Consider the following 12,644-nt stretch of genomic DNA (forward strand, 5'->3'; position numbering starts at 1 on the left):
ACCTACCATGAAAATTTCATGATCCTGACCCAAATGACCTTTGACCTGTGACCTACTTTTCGCGACCATGTTTGGCTGGAATCGCGATTCGGCGTATGTCGGCTCGCATTAGCCGCGCGTTTGCAGTCTTTTCGTGGTTTCAAGCGTTCAAACATGTGATATGATGTTGCCCCCATGCATTAGGGTGGGTGTCAAGGTCACCTGAAGGTCAGGTCAGGTCATTGACCTTTGATGACCTCGGCTCACTTTTTCAAGTTTTACATGTTTCTAGGCCAGTTTTTGGAGCTGAATTCGAATTTAGCAACCATATGAACATTTACGAAGTAGTTTTGGTGCCTTCGTAACATGTTACGAAGCTGTCAGAGGCGTTTGCCACCTACTACGAATACCCTTACTGGTTGACCTGACCTGACCTGACCTGACCTGGCCTAAATACATGAAGACATCATCTGTGATCAAAACTAACATGATATTCGTGATCAGCACCCTGAAAAACCCCATTGCGGCCACACTTTACGACGTTCTAACAGGTCCCGATTTTCCCGCCTTTGGGGTCATTGACCTGACCTGCAAGGTCAACCAATGACCTAGGACCTTAAAATTGGGTATCATCGGCTTCCTCTCGTCACGGGCAACACGCTCGTTTTTTCCGCGAAGCTCTAGCTCGATCAGGGGCGAAACGGCAAGGGGGGGGGTCCAACGGACCCCCCCCCCTTATACGTTCGCGGCTGGAAAAACACCAATACGGGCGAGGGTTAAATATTTACGAGCACGAATTGTCCGTCAGCTTTTATGTTTCCTGAGCAGGGACAAATTTCTCTGCGCAGGAGTCGGGGCCGTATCTTGCAATTCAGGCCCGGCATGGCTGATGATTTGCCCCGGTATATTACTTGTTTAGTTAATGCCTGTCAAAGACAGAACTATAGCTCGTCAACAAGCACCCTGCTGGAAGAACTGGGTTTGAGCACATGGTTTATGGGAACATAAAAAAGAAGCTTCGAAGTAATTTTTTGTCGGGACGTTAGGTTTAATGATGCGTAATTTCTTTACTAGGTATCAAAAGTTATTGGATTAAGAATAGTCGACCTAATAGTTTGAGTACTTTACATGCATTAAGTCGGTATGTATTTTTGTTTCAGTTTAACCCGCGCCGGGCCGGGGGGGGGGTGTTTGAACACCCCCTGCGGTTTTTCGCAGACCGACGTTTTTGCCACACCTATTCGTGCATCTATTCCGCACATGTTGTGAAAATTTCAGACCCAAGTTACTTAAGGTCAGGTCACCAGGTCACGCCAAGTGACCTCACCTCAGAAAAAATAGAATTCTCGTCATAGCTTAGCTAGTAGCTACACAGATTGAACGATTGCCTTGAAACTTCCAGCGATTGATAAGAGTTACAGTATCTATAAACGTATATTTAGGAATTTTGGTATCGGTGACCTATGGTCAGGTCAATTTTGCCGCCTCTCCATTTAAGTCAATGGGAGAAAATTGAAACACGTCTGTTTTGCATGAACACCATTCTAGACACTCTCAGACATCGGGATGCAGGTAAAATAGACACACTGAACCGGAAAATGGCACCTGTGACCCCTCGGTATGTCTTGGCGGTCATCTCAGGTCAAGAATGGTATCTAACAGTTTTTCGCTAATAACTTCTAAAAGAAGCATGCTAGAGCGATGAAAACGCCTTAGATGTGTTCGGCTCGACGATGCGGATCGACTGTTATGCAACATGACCTTTTCTGGTCAGGTCATGACCTTGACTGAGGTCAAATTTTCAAGTTGACCTTTCAAGGTCAAATTATAGTTCATTCGACGCTTCTCTGCAAGAGGAACACGATGCTGGAAAAAGTCGTGTCTCGGCTCTGTTGAGTCAAAAGTAATTGCCGAAAAACACTTTTCGTAAAAAGCGTCTATTTTTGAAGTTTTTGCCCTCTGGAGGCTAAACCGTTAACCTAAGGTCCAATCGGAGAGCACTTTGCAGAAAGGCCTGTAAAAGAGCTATCGATTGCGTTTTTCCGCGGCTCTGTAGCTCTATCGGTTCCCGAGTTAGTCCTTGGCAGTTTCCAAAATGTTGAAATAGCCAACATATTACCTTTGGTGACCTCTGGTGACCTGACCGTTGACCTGGCCTAGAAAATAACTAAGTGTTTTCATCTTTATTTTTGACGTTCTTTCGAATGCCGCTTACCGCGTGTCGCTACGTGGCCCAGGAGCCGAGTTAGAAGGGGGTTGTTCAGACACCCCCTCTCCGGCCCAGCGCGGAAGTCGCGGAGCACCGGCCCGGCGCGGGCTAAGTTCTGAGAAATTTACATCACTAGTCAGAGGTCTCGTGTTGTGAAGCGCTCGGCGGCTATTCCGGTTCCAAAAGGGGAACCGGAATAGCCGCCTTCCATCCCTCCGCGCACCTGGGGTCAAAGCTCACTTGCCCTGCGGCTGGTGTCCCTGTCAGCCAATCGCCACCCGAGCCCCTCCCACTGCGCTGGCCGGTAGCCCCGGGCCGCGGTCAACCACTCCCCACCTCTGACCCTACCGTTCTCGGAAGTCGAGAGAGATCCTATCGGTCGACGCCCCTGTCAGATTATCAATGGCTACGCTCTACTTGAGGGTCCAGCAATGTCTCCTTACTACGTCGTAGTACGCAATGCGTAGGTTTACAACTCGCTGCTCAGTGGCGGTCACAGAGACGGGACTCCGGGGTGCCCCGAAGAAGTGGATATTCCCGTTTTTCGATGATAGCGGGCATATTATGATAGATAGAATTGTGACACCTTAGAGGAACCTGTCTAACTGAAATACGAAGCTGTGCGATACTCGCTTTTGATGATAGGCCTCACCATTAATAATTGGTGCTAGGTTTTGTTCGATTACAGTATAACCCCACATTACTTCAGCGGTGACCTGTACCTTGGGTGAGTTGGGTCGGAGTGGTGGTGTGATGTAAACTCGCTCAGCAGTCCAATAAGGGCATGTCACGGGGCTGTCGCAGGTAACGATCAGCGGAGCGGCAGCGGCACCGCGTCCCACTCGCTAGCAGGCGGACGGCTGTGTTGGGGAGGTGGCGCACAGCTGTGCGGCCCGGGGCGCCGGGAATTAGACCGGGGAAGTGTTTACACAGGCGCCGAGTGGGCACTCTGGCCACCAACACCCGGGTTCGGTTACACGAGGACGGCCGTTGCCGGGGAGGGGAGGGTGGGGAGACACGCACGCAGAGGTCGGATACCGGGGGGAGGGGGAGGGGGGAGGGCGAGATGGGGAGGGGTGCGGAGGGCGGGGCGCCGGGCGCATGTGAAATCAGGGCAGTGTGCGGCTAGCGGTGACAGTGCTCGCTGGGTGACAGTGACATTGGTCCAGCATGGGCAGTGAATGTCCGGGTTTTCCGCGTGGCGGTGGACACCCGTGCGAAGGCGACTACCAGTTACTTAACGTCACGCAGGCCCTGCTGCGCAACAGCATTGCACCGGGCACACGCAGGGCGTACCGGACGGGGCAGACGTGTTTCATTGAGTTTTGTGAGCGGTACGGCTTGAGTGTCGTGCCGGCGACGGAAGCCACACTCACGTTTTTGTGGGACATATGCGACTGATGGGTTTATCGTTGGCCAGCGCGCGACAGTATCTCGCCGCGGTCCGACGCCTGCACCTTCAATCTGGCTGGCCGATGGCCGATGCCCTGCCGCCTTACGTCACAGCGGCATTAAGGGGCTTTGAGCCGCGAGGCGCACAGCCGGCCGTGCGTGCGCGTCATGCGCTCACCGTGCAACATTTACGCCGGTTGAAAATACGGCTGGCGGCGACACTGGCGTCTCCATGGGACCAGCGATGCGTGTGGGCGGCGTGCACGCTGGGGTTTTATGGTGGCCTGCGCAGCAGTGAATACCTGGTCACCGGCCTGGGGCGTGGTGCGCGCCGGGAGGACGTGCTGTTTACCGCGACCGGGTGCCGTATCCGTGTCGCTATTCAGAAGAACCGGCAGCATGGTCCCGCGGTGTACATCGACTTGCCGGCCACCGACACATCTACTTGTCCGGTGAGAGCCTTGTGGTATTTTTGCCAGGCTCATGACGGGACAAGGTCGGCTAGCTCTGCTCTGTTCCGGCTGGAGTCGGGGGCGCCTCTCACACGGCGGCGGCTTAACAGTCTGCTTCGACAAGCCCTGGGACCTGGTTTCTCATCGCACTCACTGCGCATAGGCCTGGTTACCACCGCGGCGGCAGCGGGCGTCGGGGACGACGTGCTGCAGCGGCTCGGACGCTGGCGTAGCGGAGCCTATGAGGGCTACGTGCGGGGACAGCGGCACACTGTGACGGCGGCGCTACTGGCCGTCGCGAGGTGTTAATTGGCAAAATCGACCCGCCGAGCGGTGTAGGGCAAGTGGCAAGTCCCAGGGACACGAGACGACGGTTCGCTGACGATTGTGCTCTTTGTTCACACAGACATTCGACCTCTCAGCGGGGCCAGCGACGAGCAAGCTCGCATCGACGCACGTCTACGCGCTGAGCTCGACGGCGTCCAGCCGGGAAGCGCGGCGCCGGTGCACCCACACGGACCGCCTGTGGCCGGTAACAACAGGGCACCGAGCAGCTGGGCCCCACCGGCAGCTGCTCTACAACAGACGGCTGGCAGCGCCTGGTGGCCCCACGACCCGGCGGGCTTGGGACCGCCGGGACCAGGGCCCGCCGCCGGGCAGTACGGGTCGGGCCACCACGTGGCGGCACTGCAGACCGGTAGCCAATGGGTCCCAGTCCCAGGAGGAGTTGGAGCCGACAGTAGCTACCAACCACCATTTGGCGCGCCACAGATGACGGCTGGCGCTCCACCGAGGCTCGTCGACCGGACTGGCGGGGCGGGTCAGGCACCACCGCACCAGACCACCCACGGGCCGGGCGGGCCACCGCCGGGCGACCGCGCGCCGGCTGGACACGCGCCGGCTGGACACGCGCCGGCTGGACGCGCGCCGGCTGGACACGCGGCGGTTGGGCACGCGCCGGTTGGACGCGCGCCGGACGGGCCCGAGCCGTGGCATCTCTCCGGAGGCATGGCGGCTCATGGCTGGGGCGAGCCGGTGGCGATGCCTGCGTTCGGCCAGAGACTCAGCCGGTTGGAGCAGGATCGCATGACCCCGACAGGCGGCGACAGGAGGCCTCCGGCGCCGACATCGGGTCACGGGCGGACCATCACCCACAACAGGCGGCGGCGGCGCCGATCCAGCAGCGGTGAGAGTACGCCGCGGCGAGGGCGCCGCCGGGACCGATCCTCCTCACTTGATTCGTCATCAGAGGAAGACGACGGGGTTGACAGGCGGCAGGAGCTTCGGGCGGCCCCGGTCCGTTCTCAGGTCGCTGCAGCACCCGCGGACCTGCGCCTGCCGTCCGTCACGGCTCGGGCGGAGCGGCGACTGCGCAACAGGCGGCGTTTCGTCGCGGTCGCCGACGCCGCAAACGCCGCGGAGGGGACTCCGGGCACCGTATTGGAGTACGTGAGCCGCGTGGCTGCCCTGCTGACACACACGACGTTCCACTTCCCACAGTGTGGATTGCAGGTCACAAGCTACCTGGCCTGGCTTCTCAGCCGCTGTGTGGGGCGGAGCCTGCGGGAGGTGCAGGCGATGGATAGTCGGGCACGCCAAGCTATGGCGCGGCGGCCGGGCGACTATCTGACGGCGCTGGACCTGGACCAGTTTGTCACACCCGCGGCGGTCGGCGCTGGCCGACTCACGACGGGTGAGGGTGGCAGTCGCACGCAGCAGGACCAATTGTGCTTTCTGCACGCCCGACACAATGCCTGCTCCTGGCCCTGCAAGAACGGCCGCTATCACCTACCGTGCCGCTGGTGCCATTCATCAGAACATGCCACACAATTCCACGGACTGGCGGCGGCCGGTCGCGGCCGTGGGGCCCGGTGGGTCGGCGGAGTCGCAGCCGGCGGGGCGCGGTACAGTGGAGGCCCGGCGGCCCGGGGACTGGGACCCCGCTGAGCCGGCACGCAGTGATGCGAGACAAGCAGGTGCGGAGACGGGTCCGGCTGACACCGGCGTTCGTGTAAATAGACTCGAGTGTTTGCTCGCCGATTGTGACTCTATTAGCCTGGAGGACAAAGAGTTAGTGGTGCGGCGGTTTCGCGAAGGGGCCGATATCGGTTTCCGTGGTGCCGGGGGCGGACATCGAGTGGACAATAACAGGTCCGCCATGCTGCGCGTAGACGGTGTGTCCAAGGCCATTGATAAGGAGGTGAAGGCCGGTCATACCAAGGGGCCTTTTGACTTTCCGCCGCTGCCCGGGTTGGTGATAAACGCTCTCAGTGCCAGAGATAAACCTAATGGGGACGTCAGACTTATACTGGACTTGTCCCAGCCAGCTGGTGGTGCAGTGAATGATGGCATAGACCCTGACCAGTTCCGAGTGTTGTACACTTCAATTGATGAGGCCATACAGTTGATTTATGCGGTGGGCGGCGCTGGGGCGCTTCTCTTTAAAGCAGACGTGCAGAATGCTTTCAAACTCATACCGGTTCGGCCCGACCAGTGGCACCTTTTGGGTTTCTGCTGGTTGGGACAGTTTTACTATCAGGTTTGTCTGCCATTCGGTGGTCGCAGTAGTCCGAGGATTTTTAACGATTTTGCTGATTGTTTACAAGTGCTGTTTCAAGGTGGCACAGCGGGGGTGTTTGTTCGGCATTATTTGGATGATTTTTTCGGTGTGGGCCCTCCAGGCACAGATAGCGCAGCAGTCGTGTACGACCGACTAAAAGCGATATGTACGGAAGTGGGTGTTCCCCTGGCCGCGGGCAAATGTTTCCCTCCTTCTACGCGACTCGAGCTTCTGGGTGTTGTGTTGGACACTACGACAATGTCAGTGGCGCTACCTGATCAGAAGTTGGCCGACTTGCGCGAAACTTTGGGGTCAATGACCGGACGGAAAAAGTGCACGCAGAGGGACCTGCTCTCTCTGGTCGGGCGCCTGGTGCACGCCAGCAAGTGTGTGCCGCCGGGACGCGCGTTCACCCGGCGTTTGCTGGACGCGGCTCACTCCGTGACTGGCCTGCATCGGAGGGTGCGGATTACTGCGGCGGTGCGTGCGGACATGCAGTGGTGGGCGACTTTTTTGCCCCTGTGGAACGGCACCTTCCCGTTGGTTCCGTCGGTCACGGAAACGGCCCCCGGCATCACTCTGTGCACAGATAGCTCTCGTTGGGGCATGGGGGCGTGGTTCGGCCGCGAGTGGTGGGCGATGGAGTGGCCGGCGGAAATCAAGGACGCGACAGCACCGTCCATGACTTGGCTGGAGCTTCTCCCTGTTGTAGGTGCGTGCCTACTCTGGGGCCACTGCTGGACTGGCCGACGAGTCCGAGTATGGTCAGACAACATGGGGGTCGTAGGAGTTTGGGGGAGGGGCTGGTCGGGCAGTCCAACTATCATGGCGCTGCTGCGACAGCTGCTTTTTTGGACGGCGCTCCGGGGTTTCATTTTAGAGATAGCGTACATTCCAACCAAGGAGAACGGCGCGGCAGATGCCCTGAGCCGAAATGACGAGGCGCGGTTCCGGCAGCTACGGCCCCACGCCGCGACCCTCCCGGCCGTGCTGCCGGAGAGCATGGCGGCGTACTTGCGCGACCCGGTGGGCAGCGCCCACGTACTGACAGGGTTTCGGTTATAACTGCCGGGCATCGCATACCGCGTGCATGTTTGTTACTGTTGGATGTGTGATCGTACATGTTAACTTGTGTCTAGCATATACATTCCAGATAAACATTCCATTATGTCCTGTTGGCGTGTTTGGCGGTTATGGTAAGACGCCCGCAAGGAGGATGAGCACACGCGACGGGAACGTACGGCCTTTAACAGCCAAAAGGTGAGGTTCGTAAGCAATGATGGAGCGAACGAGTGGAACGCGCACTAATCAGCGATAGGGTATCCTATTGTGGGATTAGTGGCGCGACACGAGATAGCTACAGGGCGACACGTGAGACGGAGATAGTGGCACTGTATGCAGGTGTGAGGGGGGACACTGTCAGTTTGGGCGCAGTGGGGATGGGAGGGGGCGGGAAGAGGGGAGGGCGGTGTGTGCGTAGGGATAGCGAGTGAACGATGTTTACGAGGGACGGGCGCGGGAGACGGTGACGGGGCTGACCAGTGTGAGCAGCGACGGCCATGGTGACGGACGTAGAGTGAAAATGGTCATCATTTCCCCGCCCGCCATCCCCAGCTTCCCCCCTTTTGACCTAAATCCTACCTCTCCTGTCGTCGTTTCCCTTAGCGTGTTTGCTGCGGGCGGCGGTTATGGTAAGACGCCCGCAAGGAGGATGAGCACACGCGACGGGAACGTACGGCCTTTAACAGCCAAAAGGTGAGGTTCGTAAGCAATGATGGAGCGAACGAGTGGAACGCGCACTAATCAGCGATAGGGTATCCTATCGCTAACTGCAGCCCGGCTTCATGGTAGATCGCGCCCGGCCGCCAGAAAGAGCCCAGCTCTTTCGATCCGGCGATATTGGCGGGCGGGGCGGCGGTGCTTCCCTTTCCGGGCTGCAGGGAGGTGGCTGAGTGGGAACTGGTTCTGAATAGCGGTCATTTTGGCAGCCGTAACATACACGAGCGCATGCATGTGGCGATCTGCGGAATCAGAAACTGTTTCAGTTTTATGCTCACGTTCATCGGCTGAGGGCCGGGGCTTTACTGTGCTATCCCAGCATCGCATGGCGTCGTGGGGGGCCTGCAAATACCTTTTTGGATAGCCGTTTTTAGCAAAGTGGATAAAATGTGAGAGTAGCCTGTTATTTGCTCGTTCGAACTGATCATTGCAGCCCGGGTGGAAGATGGAAGTCAGCAGCATCTAGCAGTCTACCTTACAGTGAAGTCATGCTATGCCTGTACTTGCTTTCCACCTTGATATATGACTTAGTTACATTCATTGAAAAACCGAAGGAGTGGTTGTTCTAGAACACCCCGTAACGCTTGGCGAAAAATGCATTGCAAATAATACGGTTCAAAGAATGCATTGCGAAATAGAAAAATAGCGCCTTTGGCGTATGCCGGCATGTCGATTGCCCCTTCCCAGATGAGCCCCTATGCAATCGAACAGCATGATGCAACACGATACAAAACAGCCACGAGCGTCCGAGGCACAATGGCGTCGCGGCGGCCGCTCCCGGGCGCCATTCCCACCCATCGCCTGTCGATTAAAAGTCGATCGCGTGGAAGCACCTCAATTTCGCGGTGTGTTTTCCGATCTTTGGCGGCCGCCACGGTCAGACGACGGCTATCGGTGCACGGTAGCCGCCGGCTGGGTGTTTACCGCACCCATCAGGGAGGGAGGGGCCAGCCAGCGCCCACACCCCTGCATCTGGCGCCCGTCTCGCGACGACCGCCCGTCGCTGCTGTCGAGGCGTGCAGAGCGCGGCCGTACAATGAACGGGTCGTGTCATTGCGGCCGACAGTTGCCACCGGAGCCGGCGCCGCCGTCTGTCGAATCGGAGAAACGAGACGCGACACGTGGCACGTGCGACACGGCCGTGTGCTGTGTCGCGGGCGTCCTCAGTGCACGGCGCCGCGGAGAAAACTCGCTCCATCGGCGCCCGGGCGCGTGCGGCGCGCGCGCGGCGCCCGCCCAGGAGAAATTTGGCCGGACGGACGGACTAAAAACGGGTTGCGTCCGCCGGCGGGCGCCGTCGTTTAGGAAACCGCGGCGCGCGCGACCTGCGGTGGAGACCTGACGTGACGCGGAGATCGGCTCTGATCGTCACGATCGCCCGTCCCGGTAATGAATGGGCAGGACAGAGACGGTGCACGTTTTTTGGGCGGACCGATGTCGGAGAAGGGAAAGGGTGGAATTCCGTATCAAGATGGACTTCATGTGGCAAATTCAGGCCACAGTCGCGGTTTTGTCCATCGTGCCAGCCTGAGTGGTGAAATGGTCAATCTCGGCTGAAAATTCCTAACGGTATTCGAATTGCTTCGCTCAGTGCATGCCGCCCGCAAAATGTCCTCCATTCATTTGCAGATGCAGCTCGGAGCATTCCCAATTAATATCCAGAGAAACTGCCTAGTTTTCATCCTGTGTGGTCCAGTGGAACATCAGTAAATCTTGCAGCTCTTGAGTCATGCACCACAACAGGCCTTAATTTCAGCGACCAAATCATCTCGAACAGAATCGCCCGTCTCCACCGCTGGTGACGTGAAAAATAGTCGTTGATTCATCCAAGGCCGGGAGATTTATTGCCCGTGGCCCGCACACGAAGACACTTGAAAATTGAAATGGATTGGATCTGAGCGGTGAGGAAATGACATCTGCCGCTTGCACCCCCAGATCCGTCAGCGCTTCACAGAAGCCGAAAGTTGTTCGACCGGGACAGTCGCCACCATTTTTCTTGATTGAGCCGCTGTGATTTTTGGACGACAGGCTGATGGCGAGCGCCAGGTTGATAAAGCCACCGACTTTGCAAGTATCGATACCGAACCGGAAAGACAGCCTTGCAAAAGATCATCATGTCGGTTGGATTAATCTCCGCGACACACCGTGCAGCTTTGTGAGAAGTTGTGGCTACTTTATCCCAGGGCGCTAAGGTAGCGGGTGAGCTGACATGAAATTGTCATTTTCTCACAGGGCTCAGAAGTCCATTCTCACCGGTGGCGGAGAACGGCCATCTTATACCGTCAGAAAAAAATGTTGAGAGCGATTGGGACCTTTCGAAACCCACGCTGATGTTAACGCTGATGAGCACATACCTTATGAAACAACGCCAGTCAAATTTGTAGACTGCTTGTCAGAGAGCAGCCGCTATCTCCTGTCCATTTCTGCACGTCGAGCAAATTTAACGAGCGACGTTTTTTTGCGCTGCGTTCCAGAATCCGTCACGGTGAGTTCCATTCCCTTCTTATCCTCCACAAAGATCCCTGGGAGAGCAGGTCTGTCCCTGACCGGGGCAGGGGAGAGCGGGGCGCCAGGAGGGCCCCACATTGACCACCTGACCCAGCCGACTGGGTGGTCCCCCCGCCGGCGCTCCAGAGCAGGGGGCAGGACAGCTGACCCCCGCAGCGAAGGCCGATTTATCAGCGGAGACGGTTAACGAGACCGTGTTTACGCGCTCTGACCAGCCATATGAGTCCGCCCCGGTGGTCAGCTCGCGCACAACTTCTGAGCGAACTCAGCGCGCCTGTAACAAGTTAGCTGGACCGTAAATCGCTTCGTTTTTCAACCTGGAGGCTGCATAAATTGCATGCATACGATGTTTGGCAGGTTGAAATGCCTGAAATCACTGAGAATGACAACTGTTTTAGAGAAAAAAAAAAATTATGCCTACTGCGCGAAATTTCACCAAAGCTCAAAGATATCCACTGTGGAACAAGGCACCTATGAATTAACTATTGGAATGTTACGTATGAATGCCCTATTAAATCAAGAACCGATCAGAAAGAAATCGACAATACATTGAGTTATTCAGGCTAACTCCAAATCAAATGTCTCCCGTCTTCGCAAGAACGTACCAGGCGAGATTTGATGGTTAACTCGTAAATCTCATAGCGGTCTCGCATGGTGAAGTGGCACAAGGTCATGTCGCTCGTCAGGGGTACCGGGACAGGGACGCAGTCAAGGTTCCTTGGTCGATAGTCTGGCGTAGCATCGCCAGCGGTCTTCGGTATGTGTTCTGATTCGATAGGCACCTTCCAGACAGGCTTGGCTATGAAACCGGTACTAATGATTGATGGGCTGAAGGTTTGTCAGATTTGATGGCAGTGCTGATGACAATTATACCGGATATAATGTGGCGTCCTATTTATTTTGAGGCAAGTGGGAGGGCAAGGAAAAGTGATTAGTGATAAGAGTTATGTGATGCTGCTTTTGGTAAACATATGTAATCAATTTTTGATTATGTTTTGGTAAACATAATCAAGCAGCTTCATTGCGATTAAAATATTTCATTGTAATGTGACTCATTTATTGCATTTGTAGAATAGCTTTTTGCAATTCATCATACTTCAACATCACTTCTCCGTCAAGCATGTGCTTAATCAGGTCTTTCAAAAGCGTGATGGACAAATTCCCTCCTCAGCCTACTGCTTCATTATCTAGGAGTGGCATTTCCCTAAAAATGACAATATATACGCTATTTTACGGAAAAGTTAAAGAACAAACAGTACAAGAAATTGTGAACTAAATTGCCTTCTTTATGGGGTTTTGGCCACTGTTCTTCATGGTTCTGGTAAACGTTTTATTTATTTTGTGCTTCTGGTTAGCACTGCCTGTGGTCAGCTGAGCGCAGCTTAAAGCAGCCGGTCTTACGTTACTTTAGGTTTGCTCGATGCCCCCTAAATCACGAACTAACCACCTACACCACCTCTGGATGAGCGGAACCCGATTATAGCGATCTGCTATATTGAAAAAACAAACAGAAAAGCTGCCAGCTTGACGGACGGAAAGAGGAGGTGACGCAAACCGAGAAGACGTACGGAGAAATTCGGAGATGGGAAGAAAGACAAAGGGAGGGGGACGGCAATGGTATTGGACGAAAACAATCAGAAATAGGGAGATGCATACGGAAATGAACGGAGACGGGAAGAAACACACGGAGGATGGCAGTGATATCTGTAAGGGTGAAGGAAGAAGGGAAGACTTAGAAAGCATATCCAACAACAGCAACAGTATA

Source organism: Amphibalanus amphitrite, unplaced genomic scaffold (assembly GCF_019059575.1).
Source record: "Amphibalanus amphitrite isolate SeventyFive unplaced genomic scaffold, NRLGWU_Aamphi_draft 001057F_arrow, whole genome shotgun sequence".
Lineage (NCBI taxonomy): Eukaryota > Metazoa > Arthropoda > Thecostraca > Balanomorpha > Balanidae > Amphibalanus > Amphibalanus amphitrite.